Below are 27,872 nucleotides of genomic sequence, written 5' to 3'. Positions count from 1 at the left end.
CTCACAGACCCTGCAGGAATGGTCTCCTACTCCCAAGAGGAGGCCTCATGGGGACACCAGGGTGGGAGCTCCATTTCCATGACTAGATTATGCATCTCCATCTGCTGTGGTTCCTCTGTGCCTCACTTTGTCCAATCAACCTCAAATGGCAGGTGTGGCACCAGGGAACAGTAAGATGTGACCTGCTACAGACACCTCTGCAAGCCCCAGTGTTTTTCAGCAAGTGCTGTAACCCTACAAATACAATGTCAAAGCTATTATGGCTTAGAAACTATTCTGTTAATTCCAGTTGATTTTCCAATCACATTTTCATAGCATTATTTGTGGGAATATTTAGATTATGTTATGTTATGCTACCTACAGCATGGTCTTCTTTCTCTTTCCCAATAAGTATTCAGCCTTGAGTATTCTCAACAGTTCTGTTCTGATTTAACCCCTCTTGGCAGCCACTCATTCGCCTCCCCACCAGCAAGATCAGGGAGAGAAATGGAAAGGTAAAGGATAAGAAAATAATAAAACTCATGGATTGAGAGAAAGCCAGTTTAATGGAGAAAGCAAAAACCACATATACAAGTAAAGCAAAACAAGGAATTAACTCAGTGCTTCCCACAAGCAGGCCAGCGTTCAGTCATCTCCAGGAGAGCAGGGCTCCATCATGGGTAATGGTGACTTGGGTAGACAAACAGCATCACTCCAAATGTCCCCTTCTCCTCCTTCTTCCTCCCTCTTTATACACTGAGCATGATGCCACACGCTCTGGAATATCCCTTAGGTCAGTTTGGGTCACCTGTCCCAGCTGTGTCTCTTCCCGATCTTTCATGTAGTCCCAACCTCCTCACCAACGTGGCAGAATGAAAATCAGAAAATGTCTTGAATGTGTAAGCCCTATCCAGCAATAACAAAACCACCTCTGTATTACCAACCCTATGTTCAGCACAAATTCAAAACACAGCCCCATACCATAAGCTGCAAATAAAGTTAACTCCACCTCAGCTGAAACCAGCACAAGTTCAAAGGCAGATTTTTTTAAAAGACCACTGAAAACCTTGTGGCATGCTTCTAGGTGGGTGTGTGCATTTAGATGTTATAACAAGGTATCAGAGGTGAAGAATTAAGCAACTGGTATTTGTTTGTGTGTGTCTTTCACTGACTTGGTTTCACTATATGAAATGCCAAGATGCTCTAGCTGGCACTAATGCCACCTTTTCTGATCTTTTTTTCCTGTCTTACTCAGTGGTTTTGCTCATGAAGTCATGACAATCTCACCTTCTACTCATAGTACATCACTTTTATGACTTTTGTTTTACAAATGTACTGGAAGAAGTGACTTCTAAAGGTTACAAACCTGGGAAAGGGTTAATATAGCAATAGTTTATTTTGGTAAAACCTCAGCATTTTTTAAAGCTCAGTATTGGTAATTTGAAGAACATGTATATTTCAGGAAGAAAACAAGGTGTTTCTGCTTTCCTTCCTCATCATTTCCATATATAACAGGCAATAGGCTGAGGTACAGCATTCATGAGGTAAATTTTTCATAGGCATGAAAGAAACCATTCCCAAGGAACAGATATCAAAAAATTAATTGAACTGGTAACAGAGGCAGGAGAGAGGGAACACCCTACAGAAGAATTAAATCTCTGCTACTGACTGCAGGCCATGTATATTCGAATCTCTGTTCTCATTTGTTTTGTAAACCTTGTGTTCTTGGTCACCTCACTCCAAAGTGAAGAGGACCTTACACAGTAGGAGACAGAGCGGGCATCAGCTCAGAAGATAAAGTAACTGAAAACCTTCTCCCATTCCCTCCCACTCCTTCCTTGCTTTACTCCTTTCTCCCTTTTGTCCTCAGAAGACTTTTGTGCTGTATCTGAGTGAGGTTCTGATAACTGGCCTCCCCCTCAGAACTTCACTGATAATGCATGCTAAAAGCCATTTAATGCTACTTGCAGATTATTTAAGGCATAGATTCTGATCCACTGCAGAAGCATCACATCATTAATGTAAGTGCAGTGATTGATGTCCACACTCTGTATCTGCATTTGGCTGTAACAAGCAATTCAGCTAAGAGAATACATGTTCTCTAGCCCTTAATATCATTGCTCATTGCTCTGTGGAATGCTCTCAGCCAATGTATAGTGAGTGTTAAAATATGAAACAGTCTAACACTTGGAAACATTTCCCAGTACAACTCAAGCTGACGGGGCACAGAAGGCACACTGAAGGTCTGTATTCTTCCCTATTTCTCTCCTTTATTTTGGAAATACCATTGTGAAAATGGGATACAAGCAGCAGCAGGGTCATGAAATTTCTGCAATGCTGAAACTTTTGGGGGTTTTAGCCATTGTGCCATCAGTGCTCAGAACTGTGTTGCTTTTGCTCCGGAGCTTGGCAAAACAGAATGAAATGAATTGGCTAAGAATTGAGTGTTGGCAATTCAATCGTTGGCCTAGCAGTCACAGATGTTTTCAAGGCAGCTCATGCTGTGCTGTTCACCAGTGTAGTCAAAACTTGAAATATTCCCCAAACAGTTGTCTTTAATTGGGTTTAAATGGATGGGTTAAATGCATATGCATCACCAGATACGAAACTAGCAAGCACAATAATAGAAAAACCCTTCAGAAACTTGGGGGTACTGCTCTGTGTGAAGGGATTAATGGAATACAGGATACCTTGAATACCCTATGCCTATGCCTAATATTTAGTTCTCTGCAGAATCATAAATGATGTGTCATGCTCACCCTGATTTTAGGCAACCCAAAGAACCATCTGCTGCCTTGATTGCAAACACCTTGTCCTGACATGTGCCAGGAGGACAAGTGGCAGCATAATGGTGCTCAGAGTACCCTGCTGGAATGTGATTCTGGACGACTGACAACAAACTGGCTCTGTCTGCTTTCTTGTTTGGATACTGGGCATGTTTTCCTCTTCACAATATCTTTGTGAACAAAGAAACAGCTTTGCAGCCACCAAATGCTTAAAGCTGTCAAGGGTGCATTGTCTGTCTCAGCAAAGATGATAAGGAACACCTGTATGTATTTAAATTCCCAGTCTTATCAGTAACACTGATAAGAAACTCATTCAATCTTATAGTTCACTCATGCACTTGCTTTGTATTTAAATACAGTATTTTTGCTGGCATCCAATGTGAATGAAATAGCTGTATGACGGTGGTGAAAAATGAAAATGTTGCATATAACTTTGTCACATCCTGATTTTACATTACTTTGACCTTATTCTTTGAAGAACATCACTATCATTGAAGGAAAAAATCCTGTTGCATATGAACCTGAGAGGGGAAAATAGGGTTTTGTAAAGTATAATGTAATTCCCTGCTTGCAGTACACAGCCATAACTGAGAAGCAATGACTTTTATCTAAAAAAATAATCCATTGTGCTAGCTGAATCTCTGAGACAGTCAACTTCTGCATATAGCAAAATTTTGAATTAGAATTGTTTTCAACAGGAATGCAACTGGAAAGTTGATTATTAATTATCTGTGCATTGTCTTTCAAAAATATAAATGAAGGTAAGAACAGGGTCCCAGCAGGAAGAGCAGTGTTTAAAATCCTTTTCAGAAGGCTAAAACTTCATAATTACTGTTATGTTCAGATATAAGCATGGAGAAAAATCTTCCTGAAGAAAGGAAGCCACCCACCTGTGCAGGCAAAACCTTCCCATCTCTTGTCGTATAACCGGATACAATTTGCTTTCAACCACTCTGTGTTGCTAGGTTGAAGGAAGAGTTTTCCCATCACTGCAAGCAGAATAGCATGAACAAGGAATGAAGGCTGAGCAGAACTGACCTGTAGCATGGGAAACATCCTCTAAGCACTGCTACAGAAGCAAGGGATATGACAAAACCCACCCATAAATTTCACATTCTTTGTGCAAAAGAAATATAGGCAAACCAATCATACTTCATGCTAATGATCACTTTCCTCTTCTCCCCCAAACTCACTTTCATCCCTCCTTGTCCAAAGCAAGGAAAACGTAATTTGAACTAAGAACAATCCAATCAGCCAGTATAGGGGGTTGTGTGAAGGGGGAGGTTGTGATGTGCCTTTGCACACATCTCAGTTTTGAACATGTACCCATCATTACATGAGGCTTGTTGCTCACAGCCAACAGTCCAGGTTGCTGAGGCTCTATGGGGTTTCTAAAGGCAGAACTATTGGCAGCAGTCCTGAGGATGACACATTCATGTTGACTCAGAGCACAGTGAATTAGTCCCATCAATACTAGCTCATAGCTCTTTGCACCATACAGCAGTAAGCAGAGAACAGCTCTTCCTATATACCTATTTATGGTCTCACACTTTGCACCCCCTTTACCCAAACCTTGCACTTCTATCTAGCTATCTCAACACCATGATAAGCCCCTCAGTGTGTAGACCCAATACTGGACAATTCAGTGCTGCACTTTGAAGAATTAAAAACGTTTTCTTTCTTATTCTGGTCCAAAGTTGTATCTCTACTTTGCCGGTATCCCTATACTGGCACACAGGACGGCTGTGCAACAGCTTGTGTGAAACACCATTTTGATCTGACCTTAGCAATAGTTAATTTGATTTAGCAGTGACAGGATAAGTCCTTTTGGTGACTTTGGTTTGTGTACACAATGGTAAGGTATCTTTGCCATCAGGAAAAGCTCTGTTAATGCAGACTATTCGCTGAGATATTAACAGCAGACTGCTTTGGATTTGTATCAACAGTAAGGACAGACACCTGCTTCTGCCTCTGTTGCTCTGGATATGGAGTGGGATGGGTGGAGCCAATGTATAGCCCATTTCAGTTCCATCTGCTATGATGAAAATATAAAGATATTCTTAGACCAAATGTCCAGGCAACCACAAACAGGCAGAAAACAAATTACTCTTACTGTCTTGACAAGACAGTAGTAAAAGTCAGTAGTAAAATCTTGTCTGGAACTCTTTTGTTTACCTGAAAAAATGATACACCTTTTTTCCCATAATATCACATCAATAGTGCAAAACATCTTTAACTTTTCAGTTAAAAAAAAATTAATTAATGGATAAGTTTCACTTGCTTTGTAGCTGTCTCAGCTTCTGGGTCTCATGTTTTCCAGCCTATTTTTATAAGTCTAAGAGCAGCAATGCAGCATATCAAATCCCAGACAGTGTGAGACTTATAATAAAATAATAAGAAAAAAAATTTTATAGCAGACATGGTCTTTCATTAGAGTTCAGAATGTATTTTGTGCCAGAACTGGCTGAAGTAATACAGTAGCATAAAATTGAACCATAACCTGAAAAACACCTTTTTTTTTTTTCTGTATTTGTATGACTTTTGTTTGTGAGTAGAATTTGTGATGCTTTTGCTCATCTTTCTTTATAAAAAATGTATTACAACTTTCCACTTTGCAGACACCTGAACCAGCTCATATATGAGGCAGCTGAAGAAAAAAACAAATAAATGTTCTTCTGTCAGAGATACAAGGTGGCCGACCCTAACACATCATCTTTGTTCCCAAAACTTATCTCACTTTTCTCCAGGGCAATCAAAACCTAAAACATTTTCAGATTCAGTGGAGATGAGATGGCTTTAATGGTTACTGAAATTTGGAAGCAGACTGACTGTAGTAATATGAAATAATGAAATAATTCTGAAATAATGAAACTATTTGCCCTCAGATGCAATTTTCTTTTCACCTTGGAATGACATTTAATGCTATGCAAGGGCCACAGACCTTCAGAATATTATTTCTCATGTATAAACTCTGAAGAATACAGTATTTTATTGCAAAAGCCCTTTATTTCCACTGAGTCTGTTCAATTGCTTGCCTGATATTAGAAAAACAAGATGTGTCTTTGGACTTTGCTGTTTCAGGATGGCATTTCATGCATGTATTTCCATTTTCACACCTTTCAAATTATTATGATCACTAGGATCTTAAAATCTCAGCATTTCAGAAGTTCCTATCTAAGCAATTGTTTCTTATTCAAGACTGCATTTCTTTTAATCCAAAATATAAGTACAACTGTGGTAGATTTAAACAAACGACCTGACAGTACTGAAATTGTGCAATATGATTTAAATTTCACAGGAATGCATTTTTTTAACATTTGAGGTCGTAAAGTTAACAGAAGCTTTGGAAAGAATCAATGAAAGACGATCAGGATATTTTAGTGATTTTCATATTCTAACTAAAAATAAAATACTACAACTTAAATAAAAAATAACATACAGTTGTTTGTACTAAAACCTCCTATTAACATATTCAAAAACAAAAATATCATAGATTTGAGATTATCTACATTACATGCTTTTGTACTCTGTGCTTTAGAAACTTCATTGTTGACTGACACCAAAGATGTACACAAAGCTTTTAAAACATTTCTGTTAACAGATGTGCATTTTCAGGAAAACGAGTAAATAAATGAGACTTATGTTTTAATTCACCTTCAAATCTCAACAAAGTTGCGTTTTTTTTCTCCTTTTCTTTGGGAGGGGGCAGGGTTTTTTTTTAATGTGTTTGCAACCACAGTGGTGGGGATATCTTGTGTCAGTCCTATAACAAACCAGTACAGGACTCATGTTCTTTAAGCTCTGGCCTCAGGGCATACATGACTGTTTACGTCCTTGACAAACACTAAAGAGCAAAGGAGAGAGAAAAACAGGGTTGAATCCCAAAAGGTTTTTCTTCTCTTTCCTTCAGTCTTGTCACACCACACTTCTCTGTCTCTCTCTCCTCCTTTCAAGCTCATTATGAGAGCTGAGTGCTCATTTGATCCATCAGTCACATGCTGTAGAATAAATCCATATGGATTTATTGTATTTCTGTGCTTCCCAGCTCTCAGAAGGATATACTGTCATTTTAAAAAGAATAGTAAATCTTATACTACGTAATCAAACAGAAGATTGAGAAAGATAGTTTACACAAAAGACAATGATAAATTGTAACATAGAAAGTGAGGAAAAAGCATCTAGTTGAATATTTTAACTGTTGTTTTTAGGTTTGGTCTCAACAATTTTCATTTGTATTTCAGAAGAAAAATCAAACAACACATTAATTAATCTTGGAAATTATATCCAAATTGTGTAAAAATATTCAGCAGAAAAAAAGCAGAGCTCCAGATAAACTAGATAAAATAAACCATTCCTGACCTCAGAAAAATGCAGGCAAATAACACAAGAGAGAAGATACTCCAAAGTAAACCATGGAATTGGTATGGGTTATAAAATTGTTTGTGGAAATCTCACTTGATATTGCTAAAACTCAAGTGAAAAAGTTGTGGGGCATTTGACCTGAATACTCAGGCTGACCCATCAGTACATGCAGTGGCCTTGCTCCATCTGGCACCAGCCAGTTTATATTTCAAGTACTGTGTTTTCCTTCATATAAATTCCACAGAATATTAGAATTCATTCAGAAACAAGTTACCAAGTGTAGTGTATCCTAAACTTGTGAAGCTCAAAAGATTAACAGAGATTTCTGGTGGAAACATCAGTGTATGGTGCTATTCAGGAAAGCAGGCTGCCCAGGGAAGTTGTTGGAAAGATGTGTAGATGTGGCACTTGGGGACATTGTTTAGTAGTGAACATGGCAGTCCTGGGTTAACAACTGGACTCAATGTTTTTAGAGGCTTTTTCCAACCTTGACAATTCTACAATTCTATGATCTATGGCATTCAGTGCACAGCATAAGAGAACTGTAAATGTTAAATGCAACCTAGGATGAAACAAAATGTGATTTCAGTATATGAAAATGCTTAGCATTAAGGTCTGATCTGCTGGGCTATGGAATATCCTTCCAACAGCCAGGGCAGAAGGCCCCAAGGTAGAAATCATCTGACCACTGCTGGGTGTTAGCAGGACCAGGCTCTTGCCATCACTGAGAGGAGGGTGACATTTCAACGTGGGTGCAGCTGTGGCCAGAGACACAGGGCCCCACCCCTCCCATGAAAGGGCCAGAGAACAACCTGGAGAAAACTATTTCCAGAGACTCCACAGAAGAGTCCACCCAATACCCTGTAAACAGGATTCATTCTCATCACTGCCTAGGAGAACTTGCTCAAAAAGTTCTGCTGTTGTACTGGGGAAAGTGTAATTAGTTTCAATTGATGACTTTCCAAAAAAGGGCGAGAACTGAAACTGTTAGATGTTGACATGATTATTAAGTATTACTGCATTTTGATATTAAGTTTTGATACATAGGAACTTGTTAAAGAGCAATGACAGTTTATGCAAATTTATTTCCTGTAGTTTCTCTTGGCATTAGAATTTTTAAACAAATCTTCAAGTAGATTACTTTCTTAAATCCTAGCCAAGAGACTCAGAATTATTTTTTTATATCTCCTTCCCTCATTGCCTTTCATTTGATGAACACTAATATCAACTAAAAGCACATGTGCTGTGCCCTTGACACTTGCAGTTCTTTCTTATGTAAAGAAAAGAAAAACCAAATGCAGTTTTTTCTGCAGAATATGTCTTTCTCAGTATTTCTAACTGACTATTGGAGCTCTGTTCCAACATCCTATGGAATATATTTCTTCTATATCCTTGTTTCTTCTTTTTTTTTGGAAGGATAATTAAAATGCTGTATTTAAAAGTCTCAGTTTTTTCTGCAAGCCTGCATTGCAGTCCTCTAGTGGCTTCTCTGCTTCCCTTTTTGCTTTTGAATGTGCTTCCACCTTTGGATCATTTCCTCTCCCTCTATAACTACAACTCCTCAATAATTGATCTCCTTACATTAATTCTGTTTCCATCTTTACTTGCACAGTTCCAACACCTAACCCGTGTCCATTCATTTAATCCCATCTCTAGCCACTTTGACACTTCCTGAAAGTCCCTTATTTAAACTCAGGGCATCTAAACTGAAATTCCTGTGGCTGTGTCTGAAACCACTGACTACAGCAATGGTATGAAGGTTTCCCTATATCACTGTTAGCATGCTGTGTGTTAAAAAAAGCCAGTTCCTTGTTTTTGCATCAATACCATGCTTATTTTGCAAAATACCATGCAAGCTGAAGGTAGCTACAGCATTGAGTTCCTCATCTTGAACAGCCTTTAGAGAGCCTCTGCTGACAAGAGGAAGCTGACCTTTTAAATTCTACTGCTGTATTTTGATATCTCTCATTTATTCTCTGTACATGATTTTTTAATTTTCCCCCATTTGCTTTGCAATTCCCAAACAACTAAAAAATTAGCATTATTTGTCATATGAGGAAAAGTAGCTTTTAACCAATCTTCTACGAATCCTATAAATATTGCATTCATTTATTATGTAATAAAGATTAAAAGCTACATTTCAGATTGTTTTGACCAAATTATTTAAAGAAAAAAAAAATTGTAAGTGAAATGCTTTCTATTTTAGTAACATACTAGCTTAATTATGATTTTGTAATTATATATTCTAATGAGAACTTTGCAATCCCCTGCAGTACACAGAAGCATCTTTTCATTCACTGTTTTCAACACACAGTTATCAAAATGTTCTCAAAATGTAATTAGTTTCTATGTTTTCTTATGATTAAAGCCATTGCAGAGGATGTTACACACAAATCTGTTATCCAAAAATGAACGTGCTTAGTGCTGTGTATCCTATATCTGGATATTCATTTAGGGCACAGAGCCAAATCTGGCAGTTGTCTAGAATTGTGTTTTTATTGAGCAATCAGTTGAACGTTCATTCAGCATTTTTCCATATTTTGACAGCAAACAAGCACAATCAACAGCTGTTTCTCTGACAGGAATCATTCCTCCACTCATACTTACCCAGTTTTAAATCCTAGACTCAGCAATACATGAACCATCCCTGTGATACAATGTTCACTCCAAAACTAGCAATCTTTATCATCCAACTGTACACCCAGTGTTTTCTCCTCTGACAATTTTTCTGAGATTCAAGCTTTCTCTCTGTCCACTTACATAAACTTCTCAGAAAAACTGTTTGTTTACTCCACTCTCTTCTTGAATAGCCTCCTGATACACCAACCACTTGTGCACACAACTTCCCTGACAGATTATCTATTGAAAGGTTTTTTTCCCAGGAATCAGAACTGAGCCACACAGAATATTCCCAGACTGATGGTTCCACTTGGCTTCACAAGCCCTTTACCACATCATTTCCACAGTGTGCCTGTCTATGCTACACACAGAAGCAGTGCAGGAAGAGACCCAGGTTATGGCTGGAGAGGCTGGCTCTGAAACTGGAAGCTGTGCAGTTGATTTCATGTGGCTTTGCATCTGGGTTCCCAGTCCTGCTTCTCAGTTCAGCTGCTGATGGCTCCACAGCTTTTGTTTCCAAGTCTGCACGAATTTGATGCTAGCTAGAGGATACAGACCAGTATTAGTGCCATATTGAACCTGGCAGGCATATCCATAAATCAATAACCTATTTTTTAGCAAAATCCTGGACTAGTAATAATGCTCAGCATTCCATATGAACAAAGGATTTATTTCACATGGAAAAGACAGCTTCATCAGAACTCAAATTGCAGAAGTGATTTCTAGAGTCTCCTACATCATACCTAGGCAATCAATTACTTCCAGGCTTCCCTATGTTAGTTATTAGCAAAAGTAATTAATAACTTCATGATAGGTATCTCTAATAAGCAATGCTTATCAGTGCATCCAGGCTTGACAGGATACCCTTTTTGCGGCAGCTCTTATGCACAGCACCCAAACTTTAAAAATCTCCTGGAAACGAAGGCAGCTTTGGACTGAAGGAGATGCTGTTCCCCAAGGTTGTTTTCATTCATCCCTCTTTACACAGACAAACAGGGAGGCACCAGAAAACACAAGGGATATGTGTGGAGGGATGTCAGTGGACCCCATCCCCAGTACTCACTGCCACATGCAAAAGAGGGTCAAGGTTGGCAGCTGCATTGATTGATGATGCAACTTCAAAAGTGGATTTTTTGGCAGGGAGGAAATTAGATTTCTCTAATGGCAGCTCTGCCATTTATAGGAACAAGCTGCCAGTTTTCTGCTCCTATCAGTGGACAATACGGTTAGCAAGAAATGCTTCCTCCATCTAACGGGAAAGAAGCCTGCAACATATTCTGCTAATAGTAGAAGTCCAGCCAAGGTTAAGGAGAAATAAAATAACAAAAAAAATTACAAGCCAGACAAGAATTTATCTGTCCAGATATATAAAAGCCCATCCAAACTGTCAGGCTGATTTCTGGACTATTCAGCAACCAGAACATCTGCAATAAAATCTGTCTTTTTTGATCCATAGGCACTATCTGCTGCTGAACATCTTTTACTACAAAGCTTCTGTAGTTCTGAGGCAGGTCTGAGGTGAGTTTAGGCCTGGTGAGACCTTTTGTCAGCCATGTACAGCTACTCCAGTATTTTTTTGGTTGTTTGACTCTGTAAGACCACAAAGCAGTTACTAAAGTCTACCCCAAAATAACCAAGGACAAAACCAAAAAATGGCAGACACTGATCATTTCAAAATTGCCTTTTTAAAAAGCCTTGAAACACTCATATGCTCCTGATAAAACAGATGCAAATTTTGTTTGAATAGTTTATCTCCCATGAACTTCAATGTTTTTCACAAAAATTAAATTTCCAAATAGCCATGAGTTTAACCTGCAGGAAATTTCTCCCAGCAGTACAATCTCAGTCATATTTCACAGAAACAAAAGGTGCTGGGAACCCACAAGGATGTCTCAGAAAGCTGGTTTTGGTACTCCATGGCAATCATCCTCTCACCACTCTGTCATTTATCCCAATCCAGCACCAATCTGGCTCCCTGCCTTCACAGTCAATTTTCTGTTTGCATGTCTGGATGCTAAGTCAACTGGTGACAAAACTATTGAAAGAATTCTATGCAAACACTAACATAAAATTAAACATTGCTGTCACCTGACTGGACTGAAAGACCCCTTTCTTTAAAAGCAAACTGTCTGCTTTCCAATTCCTATCTCTGCCAAACAGCTACAGGGTTAGGTCTGGCACTAAGAAGCCCACACTGGGAGTAAGAAAAGTTATTTTCATGCAAGTTTTCTTCACATCCAAGAATTTATTTATTTTTTTCAGATAAAGGCTAGCAGATAGAAGGGGAAAACGAATAGGATTTTTTTTCAGACAAATAATTATTTTGTTTGCAATAGTTCTCTGACCAAACTAATTTTCAAGCTACATGTCACACTTGTCAATGAGACAATAGTACCCAGCATCCCTCCTCCGCAATGTTAAAAACTAACAGTTTTATTAGTGCCGTTTACAGCCGATTTACTTCTATTTTGACCTCACGTACTGGAAAAAAAAAGCCTTACTACAGAAACGGCAACTTTTTCTCCGTAAAGGCTCATTACCTCCAGGCAGGTGCCTCACAGCCCGGCCCGGCCCGGCCCGGCCCGGCCAGCCGCTGCCTGCCACCACCCCGGGGAGCCTTTTCCCCGCGGGCTGCCCTCTGCTCCGTGCCCAGGCCGGGACAGCGGGCACCGGGAAAGCAGCGCTGACGGCCGCGGCAGAAGGCAGGCCTCCCCCGCCTCACAGCGTGCGCCTCCAAGGGGTCTCTGGGGAGCGGGCCGCGGGTGGAAAGCAGCGAGGGCTAAGCCCTGGGTGGGTCGCGTCCCTCCCGCCCCGGGGATCTCCCGGCCCTTCGGGGCCGCCCCAAGTCGGCCCCGCGGAGCCGCGGGAGGGGCCCGAGCCGCGGCCCGGCCCGGCCCGGCCCGGCGGCAGGGGGAGCACGAGCGCGAGCCGGGCGCATCGCGGGGACAGCGGGGACTCCCGCTGCCAGCAGCGGCCGCCGCGGGAGCCGCTCGGGAGACTCCTCGGAGCTGGAGCGAGGCGGCGCGGAAAGCCCGGCGCGGGAGCCGAGGATGCGGCCGCTACCACCGGCCTCCGCTTAGCCGCCGGCGCAGCCTCCCCGGCTGCAGCTCCGGCACCCGCCGCCCCTCGGCGCCGGGCAGCAGGAAGCGGCGCTCGGCCGGCTCCCAGCGCCCCCCCTCCCCTCCCCGCCCAGCGCAGAGCGGGCGCCGGCGGCACGGGCCGTCGCGGGAGCAGCAGGCGCTGGCGTCGGATGCCTGCGCTACGCCATCCCGGTGCTGCCGCGGCCTGGACTCCGCGGGGAGCACGGGCGATCGGCGGGCAGCGGCGGACGCTCCTTTGTGTCCCAGGTCGGTGCCGGGGAGCGGCGAGGGGGCGCAGGGTGGTCGGGCAGAGCGGCGGGACCGTGTCTGTCCCCTCCCGGAGGGCTGGGGCAGGCGGCCACCCCTCCGTGCCCGGCCTGTCTCTGGGGCCGCGGGCATGGCGGGCGGGGGACTTGTTTGTGTCGGTCTGACCCCCCCACCCCTCCCCGCACCTCGGCAGGAAAACTCGGGGAGCCTTTCCGCGGCCCGACTGGGTGGGCGGCGAGGTGAGGCGGGGGGCTCGGCCGCCTCCGCCGCGGGGCAGGGGACGACTCGTGGCCGGAGAAGTTTCTGTCCAGGCAGCGTTTCTCCGCCGCTGTTGATTGTTTATCGCTCCGAGGCGGCGCCGAAAATAGGTCAGAAATAATGTCTCGCTCGTCCCCGCCGCGAAAAGTGTCCGAGGGCCGGCCGTGGTGCTAGGAACTGCTGGAGGCGATGGTGCCTTTCCCCTCCTTCCTTTCCTGAGAAATTCGGGACCCTCACAGGGTTTGAAACGGTGTTGAGGGGGCGTTATTTATTTTTTATTTATTTATAAGTCTGTTTCTGCGTGCAGTGTGGAAAGTTGCTGGCCGAGCGTTAGGAATAACTCCCAGCTATTTCCTGGTGCGCGGAGGGCGGCACTGGCGGCTCCCGCCCTCCCGGTCCGAGCGGGAACAGCCCGTTCCCCCCGGAACGCCGGCAGAGCGGGGCAGGGCCGGGCCGGGCCGTGCCTTCAGCAGATGCTCGTCACCCTCGTTACCGTGCCTAGGATCTCGTCAGGGCTCGGTTAGCCTCGGGGCGCGCTCGGCAGGATTTGCATGATCAGTAAGCGCTCTGGTGAAAATAATGTTTTTTTCTTGTATTATTTCAAGCAAAATTTCGAACAGAACCTGTTTGAAAGATTTATTTGATAATTAGGCGTTGCAAACACACTGCTTGGAAGAGAAGTTGAGTAACATAACAGATTTTTAAAAAATGTAATTGGGAGATTTACAATCATGTTGATACTATAACCAGAGAGATATTTGTGCTGATGTGTTTAAGCCCACTTCCCCTTTCTCCTGATTGCAGAGGATTTTGCTGACTGAAAAGTAAACAAGCTACTGTTTGAGATATTACATTTTATCAAGTAGAGTGGACATAAATGCCTAGTTTGTTTTACTGGGTTTTACTTTGTTTTTTAAGTGGTTCTTTCAACTTGCTTAATGCCTTATAGATAGGCAAAGCCTGAGGTAAAATCCACATGCACCGCCTTTTGGTTTGCTTAGCTGATAGCAAGTAGCAAATGCTGCAGAATCTGTATTACTCTGGGAGTGTATTACATTTTCATCCATTAAATAACTCAAACTTAGCATTTTGATTTTGAAGATAAAATTACTTGGCCCTTGCTAAGGGATAAATAGCACAGCCCAAACCTGGTTCAACAAATCTCTGCTTTGCTGGAACATTATGGCTTTTTTACAATGAAATAATTCTGGATTTGTGTAGGAACAAATTAAGTACTCCACCAATGTTATTCCATTTGACAGTTCATTGCCCATTAGAACAGAATTACTTTTCAGGAAGTGAACAATAATCTGGGCTCGGGCTTTATCTTTGCATGTACTTTGAATGAATGAAGCACAGAGTTGTAATCTTGTTCCGTTTCTTCCATTTGAGTGTGTCAGTAGTCACAGTCTAGTACCTGCATTTGGTATGTCACAGCTATAAATCTTAGTCTGCATTTTCCTTGAGTGGACTAACTTGTTTTCCTGTTCCCATAATTTGTTTTTCCCTCTGAAAATTATGTAAGTCAATTCTTAAGCTTTCCTTTAGTAATTGATAAAAGTCAGAGAATATGAATTTGAACTTGTTTTTTTCGGAGAGGTTTAAATATCCCTTCTGTGAAATACAGTCCTACTCAGCTAGTAAGAGTTGACTGGTATGTGAAAACACTGGTTTTGGACCTAAATTAGCACTTTATTAATAAAACTGATTTGTTACCTTTAATTCAAATTATGGTCAATGTGACTGGCCTGGATAAGGTTTGGCATGAATGGTAATCAGTAATAGTAAAGTGCACACAGCAGCCAAAATCTGTCTTCAAAACTGTGATTTTGAAAATGTGCCAGACAAACCAACACAGTTGTTGATTCAATTTAATTCCACTGCAATAGAATTTACTTTTGTTTTGAGTTAAGTAAAACCTCAAAAATAACACTTTGGGCTCTAGTCAGATTTCAGAAGAGCTAAGCCCTTGCATTTCTTCTGAAGCCCCAATGATGGATGTGACACTGTTACCTGACACTGCAGTATTGTGGTTTTAACATTTCCCTTGGCAGCACATGGGTTTCAAAGCTCAGTTCCAGGACTGTCTCTGGTGCTTTTTTCTCACAAATATATAATGAGTGAATTCAGTTCCCAAGCAGGGAGAGATGTTAAAACTGAGATCCATTGCTCACTCTGGCATTCCTTCTTGACTTTGCTAGTCAATTATCGACTGAGAATGACAAGTTCTAGTGGACTTGGTTGTGGTTTTGAGATATGATAAACACTCCTTGACAGGATGTTTCTATCAGTATCTCATTCTCACCAGGTTACAATCTGGTGTTTTGGTGTGAGCTTCTCTTGCTGGAAGTGATTAGAATGGGATATGAATGCCACAGCCATCTGTCTGGCTGGGGAGGTGCATAGGAAACCAAATCCTGGCAAAGGAGCGAGGCAGACTATTCTGAATGGCAAGGTTTTGAACTACTGCAGGTAAGGATATGGGAGCCCTTTATGAGCTCTGACTCTTGTACTGTTTTTCCCTTGAAGAGAACCTGGTTGCCTACACCAACCTAGGAGGCAGGTGCCCAAATGTTTATTAACATAATGCTGAGAGGGCTGATGCCTGTGTCTATCTCTTGGCCTGGTTGTTTTCCTGAACAAATTTGAGAGGTAAATCAGTACCAAAGATGGAACTCAATGTGAGAATCAATGATCAAGGGTTGTGAATTCTTGTTACTGCTGACCTTATTTCAGTGTTTGAAGTTGTTATTGTGATAAAGACTAATGTTTGTTATCCTTGCTTGATAACTGTTTCATCTTGTACTTTGTATTTTCTGTCTTGAAGTCTTTTTGTTCTTTATCATCTCCCAATCCCTAGAGACTATAGGACAATCTTGGTTAACCAAGGTGGAAGAGTTGCCATTTTATTGTGTGGGTTTTCCCCTTCCCCTTTTTCTCTGTATGGAAAAATACAGTCTCACTAGTGCTTTGTTTTCATGACAGGAAAGATGAATAGCACCTGTGTGTTGACCAGCCATTGTCCCTAATGGATATTTGTTTTGACAGGTTGTTGTATGTCAGTTACCTCTGACAGGCTGTTGCTCAGAGAACCTGTAGCCTAAATAAATATTACTGTGTCAACTACTAGCACATTAATTTCTTTTGGTTAACTATGAACATAACTCAGAGTTTTTGAATTATTAATTATTTAATCTTGCATTCAATATTCCTCCTAATGAACAAGCATGGGAATTTTTTTTTTTTTTTTTTTTTTTTTGTTAATGAGAAGTTTATCTTGCAATCCTCAAAAGTTTTATTAGTTTCTATATCCTGGTGATACAGTTCAGTGGTTACAGTGCTGGGTTGACATTTGAACTTGATATCTTTAAAGGTCTGTTCCAACTTTGATGATTCTATTCTATTATTCTATAAGTCACAATCCTGCTGATTTAAAACAGGAATGAGGGACTGCTTGAATCCACTCAAAAGTCACATTTTTGGTCCCTGTGAACTTGTTGCAATCATACTATGCTTCTGAAAAAAATGCTAGTTCTATGGTTTTCTGCCACAGCTAGGAAAAACAGTAAAGTATGTCTTTACATTCTTTTCATATTAATGCACCATGTGTTTTCTCCTTGGCAAGACACATGATTTTATGTTTGCTGTACATCTGCTGATTTTGGCCCTCTCTAGCATTTTGCTAAACACCTTTTGAACACATTAATTCATTGTATACATGTCATTAAGTATTGTGTGTAGAAAAATAAGTTACTGTTGAAGTATAGCATGATTAAATATTTATGCTTTCATTTATAGCAAAAGCAGTTGGTATTTAGTAATGTGGTGTTGCTGATATTTGTAGAAGTCTGTTGTACAAACCATCTTCCTCAAAGAACAATGCGTGGAACCTTTGTCGTAAAAAGAGTATACAACAAAGAGTATACAAGAAAAAAATCTCAAAGGGAGGAAATAAGTTTGCCATAGTTTCAGGTCAGGAAGAAGTCAGGTGAGCAAACTGTGTTTACTTCAAGCAGGAAATTAATGACAGCATTGTTCTTGGAAAGAACAGACAGAGAAATAAGGAGCAGAACAAAATCTCACAGAGCTCAGCTTACAAGAGGAACAAAAGTTGAAAATGCTAAAGCAAATTGAAATGACATCAGTTCTTTTTTTTGTTAGATGGTTTCAGTGCTTTTTTTTTGTAATGGATTTTCTGTAGATTTTGAAATCGGGAAGGTTTTTGTTGCAAAGAATTTTGAACTTTATATTGTGCAAGAAATTTTGTTGGAAAAAAGATACAAAGTTTCACTTACCAATATGTCATAGTAAATTTAGAAGTCCACATTTCTGAATTGCAAGTCTTGTATCAGAAAAAAAGGAAAACATACAGATTTTGCTGTATTTAGCTTTCTAGTGAAAAGTTAAAAATTTGTTAGCTCTAATACTATAGAATTACACGTATATATACGCGTATGCACATATGTGTGCATATGGTTTGCTGAATCTTGTTTGTAAAATAAATCACAAACCTATACACACCATACCCCCAAATTAAGAAGAAATCTATAGCATTCAACAGTTAATTTTGCAGGAAGCTTTACACTTGACCTCTGACATTTTGAAGTAATAAACTGACTTGTTTTCCAGATGCAAGTCTGCTTACTATAATCACAACCTTGTTCACGTGCTGTGACCTCATGAATTAATCCCTGTTACCGACAATACCATAGATCACTCATTGCCTGTTGCATAAAGGATGTTGAGAGATAGTGCTTATCATGCTTTCTAGCTATAAAATAAACTGAATTTTCTTTATGCTTTAGATGATTTTTCTAAAGTTAACAAATAAGGTTTCCCTTTCAATTTTCATATTAAAATGACTTTCAGTACATTTTCTGTCTTCTTTCTGTTGAAATTTACAAGGAAAATGTTGAAATATTTGTGCTTCTGTAGAAGAAGCTCTACTTTCTCCCCAGGCTGTCAGTTCTGTTATCACTTGATGATTTTTCTGCATAATGATTGTGTATTTCCATGTAAAAAAAAATAAAAAAAAATCCATCTAAATAGTGTAATTAATGCTCCTGAGTTTTAGTGGTAGAGGTAATTGTAGTTGCATATGTAGTACTTTTAAACTTAATATTAATTGCTTGCCTATCTGTTTATTTGTGGCTCATCCAGCTTTCTATAAATGCATATATATATTTTTAAAAAGTTTTGCTGGGTAAATTCTGAGATTATACCAGCCGTCAGATAATTCTAGAGCCTGTATACTCAGGCACCTCTGACCTTCATTCCCTCACTGTGGTGAAAAAAATCTGGATTGAAACATGCCAAGGTATTGAGGATATTTGAAGCACTGGAACAATAAAGCATAGATAGTAAACATGTTTTACTGCTTTACATGTAAAACAGCTTATGAGGGAAGAAACTTGTAATGAGTGACATCAATACCAGATCTGAACGTGGAAGTCAGAACCTAGATCTCCACGTTTGTGGACATTCTGTCTTGCTGGACTTCTTTTTCTAATGAAAGCCCTTGTTGCTGGGACAGAAGCTCAGAGCCATTGGGTTTTACTTTCTGTTAATTTTATTTTGCATGTTCTTAAGAAGTCACCTATGGAAGGTGCATTGTATGTCTCTGGTTTGAATGCCAGCTAATGCTGCTGATGTTTGAGCTGAATTTGAGTTTGTGACTAGAAGCTCTAACAGATGTGTTACCTGTCTTTTGATATAAATGTGTAAAAGCTGGTGGAGTTTAGCCAGAATGATGACTTTTCATGGCCAGTCAATATGGTTTGCCTTTCTCAGGTAGGAGAGGGAGGAACAAGGTTGGTTTTTGAAAACCAGCTAGCCATGCTATCAGCAGGGTAGGGAAAGCTTCTGATGACTTTGGTTCCTAGTTGTTGGGTCTTTTTTCCCCTGAATGTTTATGCTATATTTAAGGGGTGGTTTTACTTGTTCTAGTTATAGCAAATTTGAAAGCAGCATGCAAAGGATTTAATGATTACAAAATGTTAGTACAAGAATTTCTAACTAAACATGACAAGTAAATGGTAGGAGAAAAGGAGCGAGCAAAAACCGTTCCATACAAAACACTGCCAAAAATTGTTCAAGTAGCATTGGTGATGGTTCAAGCTAATTCCGAAAACAGTTTTCTGTTTTGTTTTGATGTAACTCTTTAAGTCTACCCATTGAAGTTACTTAAGGTGATTATTAGATTTGTTTTGTTTCCAGTGTGTTATTTTGGAAACAGGGTCTTGCCATTTTAGGTTTGTGTCAGTGTTTTTAGCAGCTTCTCACACATCAGCATTGTTCTGTTAGTGAAACAGTGGGGGAGCGGGAGGTAAGAGGAACATGAAGCCTTCAAGCTGCACCATAAACAAAAGCAAATCTTGAAACTGAATTTGTTAATGCTGTTATACTTGTCTGTTTAATAGGGACTCTTTAGTGAGGTATTCTGGCACAGTAGTGCCTGAGGAGTAGTGCCAGCGCTCTAAGGGACGGTTGCAGCCTGTGGAGCGGGCTGTGCTGACTAGGGCAGCCCTGTCACTCTCTTCTTCCATGACAGGGAGCAGAAGAGCCCTTCCTCAGCAGAAATTGTGCCTGTCTCCTGATACCAGATGTGTCAGGTGGTTACCCTGCAGGCAGAGTGTGTTTCTGGGCCTGTTGGGACAAAGCTGCTGGAAGCTGCTCGGCTTTCTACCCTTCCATGCCTCCTTCTGGAAGGAAATGGTCTGGGGTGCCAAGGGGGGCACCCAGGTGAGATGTTACCTCCCTGGGAAACCTGGCCTGTGAATAGAGAGCAGAACATGTTCTGTGGAACAGAGGCGAGGTTAGAGTGAGCTGCTGCTTGGACTCTGGGGTTGTGTCCTTCCATGGAAGAAGGGGGGAAGTGGTAGGGTGTTACTGTCCAGCTTCTGAAGTGAATCAAAGAAAGGAATGGAGGGTAAAAATATTGCCTCAGGAATGGCTGTGAGAAGGGACAGTTTCTTTCACCCTGGTACTGAGACCTCTTTGCTTTGCTGTGCCAGGGCTGTGACTTATGGAGGCTGAGGGGACAACTGGCCAAGGAACCGCTGTGTTGTGCTGCTGCACGCTTCTCTTCCCAGTGCTCGATGGCACTGCTATTTGTGGAGCTGTGCTTTGAAACCGGATAAGGAAGTGATCTGATCAAGCCCTGCAAAAATAGATTGTTCTAAAATGGTAACTAATTAATTTTAAAATGCTGTCCCACAAGCTCTGTGTTGGCAGTGTTGAGGGGGCGATGTATTGATGCTATGAAGATGTGAATAAGCACCTGAGGCAGAATTTTCTGAAGCTGTTCCTAGTGTGGAAGACTTCATGTAATTTCATGGACAAAGTTGGCATAAATTCTTGCTATGCCCTCACTCAGTTCTTCAGGGTTAGATGTTAATATAGGTATACTCTTGAGATAGATCACTGTAGCTGTTTGTGGAACCATGCTGTATTTAAATCAGCGAAATGTTGCTGTTTAAATTAAAAATGCAAAAAACTAACCAAAACCACCACTCATAGCCACCAATAACTTACAAAGTAACCTCCAAAATAGCTGTAAAGGTTTGTTTTTTTACTGTGGGGCTTTTTGCCTCCCACAACTGCCAGCACAATTGCAGAGATGGCTGTTTGTGGCGTGGATGCAAGCAAGTCTGCAAGGGTAGCAAAAGGATATAATTTAAAGACCTTGCTATTGATATATAATGTGCTGTTTTCTCAGGGTGCTTACTGATGTCCAGTCTTCTTAGAGTGTGCATGCTAAGATCTACTCAGTTTGTTCAAGCTACCATCACAACTGTCCACCAGTGCTGATCTGTGTTATATTTACTTGACACTTATTTGTTCAAAGACTTCTTTGCCTGAGCATTTGTCAATTAAAAACACACATAGTACTCTGCATACTGTGTTTAGTCTTTTCTTGTCTAAACAGCTAAAAAAAGTAGGGAGTGATTAAATTTTATTGTATTTCTTCCTTGGGAGTGGGGAGTCTGGATTGGTTGGTTTTATTTGTTTATAGGGGTTTTGTTTGGTTTTTTTGTTGTTGCTACTTTATTTGTTTTTTGCTTGGGGTTGTCGTTGTTGCTGTTGTTGTTTTGGATTGTTGGTTTTTGGGTTTTTTTGCATTGGTTTGGTTTTTTGGTTTGTTTGTTTGTTGGGCATTTTTTTGTTGGTTTTTTAGGGGTTTTTTTGCCTGTTAGGTCAGATCTGTTTTGCTCCAGGCTTCATTGGTATAAAAAAGAGTGTGGAATGTTAATGACAGAGCATTAAAATCTTGTGCTTGACTGGTTTGAGTAATAACTAAGTGAATTTAGAAGTTTAGGTATGTTTCAGCTTAGTGCTCTTAGATTTGGAGGTGTACAAGTATAAGCTGCTGGAGGTGCTGAGGTTACAGGGCAAGTGTGTCTCTTCCTCATCTGGTCAGTATGAAAATAAGTGAGCATCAAGAGAGCTTAAAGCCTTAGGCCAAATTGACATGTGGGTATTTGTTTGCTACAATATGTTTTTGAAAAGCTTTAATGCACATTCTGAAATACTTTTTATGACCTCATTAGGTCATTTCTTGCAGTGGCAGTCTGCTTAATTGTCCTTCAACTTTGCACTTGTATCATTCAACCAGAACTAAATTGCACTTTGTACTGGAATAATATGGATTTGACTGTAAAATTGATGCATGGTTTGTGTAGCAGAAAAGTTACTGACTTTTTATGGGATCTTAGAAGAGGGGTCAGTTGAAGAGAAGGTCTTGTAGAGCATCAGAAAATCATTAAAAAAGGAATAACAAAATAAGAATATATTACTTTTCTCAGGTAGGTATTGAATAAAGGCAGTGGGCAGATGTTATGAGAAGGTAAAAACAATGTTTTATAGTTCCAGTTTTTAAGTTTGGGGGTTTTTTTCACTGAAGATCAAAGAATTAAACTTTTCACCTAAATTTATGTGTTACAATGCTTACCTTGATTTGTTTTGTTAAAATGGTAGGAAGCTGGAAGCCAAACCACAAGGAAATCAGCAACAGTGTGGCCAGCAGGACCAGGACAGTGATTGTCCCTCTGTACTCAGCACTGGTGAGGCTGCATCTTGAGTCCTGGGTCCAGTTCTGGTCCCCTCACTACAAGACAAACATTGAGGTGCTGGAGTGAGTCCAGAGGAGGGCAGTGGAGCTGGGGAAGGGTCTGGAGCACAAGTCCTGTGGGTATCTGGGGGTATTTATTCTAGAGAAGAGAAGGCTTAGGGATGACCTTATCACTCTCTACAATTACCTGAAGGAGGGTGTTGCAAGATGTTTTCTTCTGAGTAATAGATGAGAGTAATAGAATGAGAGGAAATGGCTTTAAATTGTGTCAGGGAAAGTTTAGGTAGGAAAATTTCTTCACTGAAAGGCTTGTCCAACACTAAAAAAGGGTGCCTTATGGCAGTGGTGAGATTACCATCCCTGAAAGTGTTTTAAAAAAGTGTGGAGTTGGCACTCGAAGACATGGTCTAGTGGTGGAGATAGCAGTGTTAGGTTAAAGGTTGAACTTGATGATACTAGAGATCTTCTCCAACTGTAATGATTCTGTGTTTCTATGAAAAAAGTGAAGTCAAGGATGATGTTTTTAAAGATGTAGTAACTATCCGCAAATCAGCTGCCTTTATATTGGATTATTAACATTAGGTGTTGAAAAATAAAATAGTTTTTGATACAGTACTCCTGTGTATTTCTGAAAGAACTTACATTTGTAAGAAGGTCCTGTCAGAGTCACTGTTTTTCTGTGTTGGCTGATCCAGCCTATCACCACCAATGCTATTACTGTAGGAACTACCAAGGAAGTGGTTTTGTGGCCACTGATCCTGAATCAGATTTACTGTCAGATTATCCCCTAATGTAGCTTTGATCAGGCAGCCAAGCTATCACATTTCTTAAGTTAGTAAGAGTATGCAATATATCATTTGCACTAACTTAATGCCTACTGTGGGAGGAAATACAGTAACTGTTTGGCATAAAGCCTTCTAATACAAAATCAACATGTCAAATCTAAACTGTCTTGTCAAAGAATGACCTCAGATCAGGTATTGGAACAATGACTCAACTCTGTAAATTGTGCTGTTTTATTTACAGAGGACAATAATACAGAATTATTACATATTAAAAGTAATTACTGATCATATACCACTAGATTTAGTTTTCATTTCTCTTGAAACCAAGGGTTTATGTTTTTGAAAACAAGTTTGCTTGTGGTGGGAGAGAAGTTGCAACTTTCTTTTGGAGACTTTTGATTCATAAAGTATGGCAGAGTAATGACATTAACAGTCATTGCAGACATTTTAATGCCAAATTCATCTATCCATATGGAAGTTATTTTTTATTTAATGACATTGTTGGGACATGGAATTCAAAGAGAGAGAGGGAGCTTTCTTCCTTTGTAAGTAGGAAAATAAAGTATGTTTTAAGTGCACTTAGATATACCCTTAATGCTTTATAAAGAACCTATTTCATTGACAGAACCAAATTATTTTAGTAAGCTTCCCTCTTCTACTCCATTAATTCTTATCTGATACATCATTCATAAATATAGTACTTTATAAGAAGGTGAATGTATGAGGCTATGGAATTTTGTTTTGTAAGCCAAAATACTACAGCTTGCAATTTACTGGGATTTTTCTGTTTACTCTAAGATCCTTATATGCATTTTATGTAAAATTCCGAAAGACTTTGATTGTTTAATATAAGCACTTCATTTTGCTTTTTCCCCTATAATACTTTTCCGAATAGGTTAGGAAAAGATAGATTGTGAGTTCATTAATGGAAAATTATAAGCAAAACAAGTAATTAATTTACAGATTTATTTCTACATTTGCAAATGTATTTCTAGATTTGTTACTGCTCCTGTGGTTAGAGGTATTTATTTTCATCACTTGTTGAGGTAGCTCAGCTTTACTGCTGTTTTGCATGGTCCACTCTCCTTGGTTCTTGGCATGACTGTGTGGAAGTTCATTTTTCTCACTCAAGCCAGTGTGTGGGATCAAAGTGGGACAAGGTGGCTGGCATAATGTAGTAGCACATATCCTGAACTGCTACTGTTTATCATCAAAATGCTGTATTGTAGCTGGTTCTGACTCAAAAGCAGTCACATTTGTGGCAGTTATTTCATACCCCTTTAATAATTTTTAAAATGTGGATTTTATTTTTATGGGAGGTCTTTGTAGAAGGCAAATAAAACATTCCATTGGGTTTATTCTTGTTCTGTTTCCATTTTTCTGTGCAAATTACTGTTGAAACCATTGCTCAATTCATTTTAATGAGAAAGAGGAGAAGGGACCTCAGAGATGATGCAATTTTTGTTCAGAGTAAATTGGTGGCTGAAGAGAGAAGTTAGTGTCCATGCTGGGAGGAGAAATGCAGAGATCTGTAAGCAAGGTGTCTCTTTTACAGCAGGATTTTTTGTGGTGGAGGGAGAAGAACACATAGATAAAAAAGATCTTTTAACTGCTCTCACAGAATTTTTCCTGTTAAACTTTTTAATGAGGAAGCTTAGAAATAACATGTCATTTGTCAAACAGACAAAGACCAATGCTAGGATAGAAGGGAATAAGCCTAATAAGTGTTCAAGATGAATTATTGTATCACATGTATGATCTATTAATAGGGGAGAAGAAAAGAAATAAATGCAACACCTTAATGACTTCTCTGCTCAGTGGGAATAATCAAGTTGTCAGCTCAAAGTAGTATGTTGTTTTTATCAGTGTGCTGCATAGGGGACAAGATATTGGTGCTAAATTTAAAGCAAAAAGTATGAAAACTTGAATTTTAATGCCTGATTAAGTTGGTTGTTGATCTAGCCCATTAAAATGTTATAGGTATCTTGCATTAGCTTTGTTAGAATCAAACCTTGTGGTTGGCTGAGAAGTAGTCTAGACTTAGAGAACCAGGCATGACCCTGAGCCCATGAGGATTAGGTCATTGTTTAACTATATGTGTAGTTATTTACTTCACATAATTATTATAACTGTGATGCTTTAAAAAAATTGATTAAGAAATCCTGATGTAGTCTGTTCTGAAGTGTTTTTCTAGTGGTGGTCATGTCTTTTAAAAATTGAGATAATTAATTGAATAAGGTATTCTAGATATTTCCGCATAAGGGTTTTGTTTGTTTGTTTTACGACATGATGATTATGCAAACCAAAATTCAACTACGATTTCTTTTCTACACCCTCACCTTTTTAATTATGGAGAAGCAGGGTTTATTTCTAGTGCTGGGAAGTTCTAGTCTCAACCAGAACACCGTGATATTGAGTGCTGCACAGCTGTGAAAGGATTTCAAAGGACAGGGGAGTTATGCTTGCAGCAGTTCAGGCTCTCTCTGTAGGCAGAGAGAGAGCTGAAATGATCAAAATAATAGACTTGTTCTTTGCAGCACCATGCTGAACTGATACATGCAGAGAATTATGCTTTTTCAGCCTCACAGTAATTAAAATAAAAGGATATTAGCTTGGATGAGTTTTGGCTGTATGGATAGATGGGATAGATTTCTAATCACACGCAGAAAAATTTGGCACATCTTCTGTATAGTCTTGCCAAAGTCTGTGAGAACCCAGGGGAAACTAAATGAAAAACCGTTTCCAGTCAGGTTGTGCTAGTGTGCAGACTCAGAAGGTAGGCATTAGGAATAGCTTTGCTGGTCAGGTCGAGAACTTTGTTTTCACCACACTAAGTTTCAGCTGAAGGCAGTGTCCAAGAAACAGCTAAAATTGGAATTGAAGGCAGTTCTCAGGTGGGGGGACAAACCTGTGAGTCATAAGCACAGGGATAGATGGTGGCTGAATTTGTGTTGGCAGGTGCTGGATCTCTGAGCATACAGGAGAAAATAACTGGTAAAAAAGCTCAGGGATGGAGATGTACAAGGCTTCTACAGAAGCTTTGAAGAAAAACACTCCTTGAATATTAAATGAACAACTAGAAACCGACTGGAGCAAAATGAATGCTTTAATTTTCATTTGTAGATTCTTTAGTTTTACTAGATTTCCACTGAATATAAAATACTAAGTCTAAGGCTAGAAAAAAATCAGTTTCTTAGATTCTTGCATGCTTTTTCTCTCTCTTTCCAAAAAAAAGAATTCAGTCTTCTTTAAAAGAGAACTGGTATGACATGGGCTGTAAAGCATTGTTAAACAAATGTAATAAATGTTGGTGCCATATTTATGTGGCAGTATGGCATCAGGATTTTACTGGGTTATTATTGAAAATTTGTGATATCAAAGATGTAATATCAACATGACATGCACAAGTTAAATCTGTTTAAAAAATATCCAGATACTGCTTTTTATGTTCTATTTTCTCTGTTTTCTTCCCTCTGAAGCTAAGGCAAAACCAGTTTAGTTTCACAGCTTGCCTGCACAAGCTGTGATAGGTTTTGTGTTTGTATTTCTTTGAAATAAACATACAGAAAGATGCAAAGTTCCTTTAAGAGGGTAGAAGTAAGTGTTCTCTTTTCTGTATCTTCGAAATCTAAAGCTCATCAGATAAAAAAGAGATTTTCCATTTTTTATTGTATTTTTTAAGTACCCTAATGGTTTCAGAGCGCAGGAGAGATGAACTGATTATTAAATAGTTTTAAGGGAGTGGTTTATCAGGAGCTCCAGAGAGAGCGTCAGAATATTTGGTGGTGTTGCAACCTGCAGTGGTGGTTCTAAGAAAGTGGGTTTATGCTCTAAGGCTCTTCTTGTCCCCTGAATTTTGGCTCCTGTGGAGAAGGGACATAAGATTTACCAGGAGAATCTCATCAGACCTCTTCTTCTAAGTTGTCTCCTCCCTGGTAGCTATGTAAGGCTGCGTGGGGGCTTGAGCTGTATTTGATGACTCAGGCCAGAATATCCTCCTACCTCTTCATAGCTGTGTTCCTGCTGGTGAGCTGAGAGTCTCTCTGAAGATTGGGGAGCCTGTGGGGTGGCTGGGGGTGTATCAGAGTCTTCTGGGAGCTTAGAATTCTTTGGTGAAGACAGGGATAGTTTGGCTGGACTTAGCAATGTCAGCTTTTCCAGAGCATTGGCTTCATGAGAAGTTGTATTTTTTACTTTATTTTGTAAAAATACGTATCAGACTGCTACACTTTAGGAGAGCTGAAAACTGCAGTGCAGAACCCTGGTTAGACTGGAGCATGCTGGTAGGCAGTTTTTGTGTGATTGTTGGAGAGCTCATGATAAAGGTTGTTACTAGAATGCAGGAAAAGAGAACAAAGTACACAAGTACTAAAACATTCTAGTGATGTTGCTTTTAGTAAAATGTTTGTTTGTTTGTTTGTTTTTTAGTTCAAGCACTATGTTTTTGACAGCAAAGAACTGGAAGACTGGTTGATTGACATACTAAAATGGAGTATTTACCAGTGCAGGTAAGACATTCTTTGAACGTCTTTTTGCAGTTACATTTCTCGGCATTGTTTTGCAGTTCCCAGTGCAAATAGCTAGTTTGGCAAATAGCAGTGTTACACAATCATTTTTCCGAAAACAAAGCTGGTTTAGGAGGTTTCTGTATCTTCAGTTCACTCTC

At 40.0% G+C, this 27,872-nt stretch overlaps 1 protein-coding gene and 1 long non-coding RNA gene across 4 annotated transcripts in view; one reads left to right on the top strand and one right to left on the bottom strand.

Moving 5' to 3' along the window:
- Window positions 1-526: 526 nt before the first annotated feature.
- LOC117244079 lies at window positions 527-12,605 on the bottom strand. Its single transcript, XR_004496487.1, has 2 exons — window positions 12,287-12,605; window positions 527-10,288 (listed from the first exon to the last, which is right to left on the bottom strand). It is a non-coding gene; the product is annotated as an uncharacterized LOC117244079 (long non-coding RNA).
- A 403-nt stretch (window positions 12,606-13,008) lies between these two features.
- Window positions 13,009-27,872, top strand: part of FAM135A (family with sequence similarity 135 member A) — a 79,092-nt gene continuing 64,228 nt past the window's right edge. For all 3 annotated transcript variants that reach the window (XR_004496486.1, XM_015620635.3, XM_015620633.3), the window contains exons 1-2: window positions 13,009-13,093; window positions 27,635-27,714. The gene's annotated coding sequence lies outside the window, so the exon portion shown is untranslated. The remainder of the gene's footprint in view (window positions 13,094-27,634; window positions 27,715-27,872) is intronic.

The sequence above is a fragment of the Parus major genome, chromosome 3, assembly GCF_001522545.3.
Source record: "Parus major isolate Abel chromosome 3, Parus_major1.1, whole genome shotgun sequence".
Taxonomy (NCBI): domain Eukaryota; kingdom Metazoa; phylum Chordata; class Aves; order Passeriformes; family Paridae; genus Parus; species Parus major.
The sequence above is the reverse complement of the archived record's forward strand: the minus strand, read 5'-3'. Positions and strand labels throughout refer to the sequence as shown.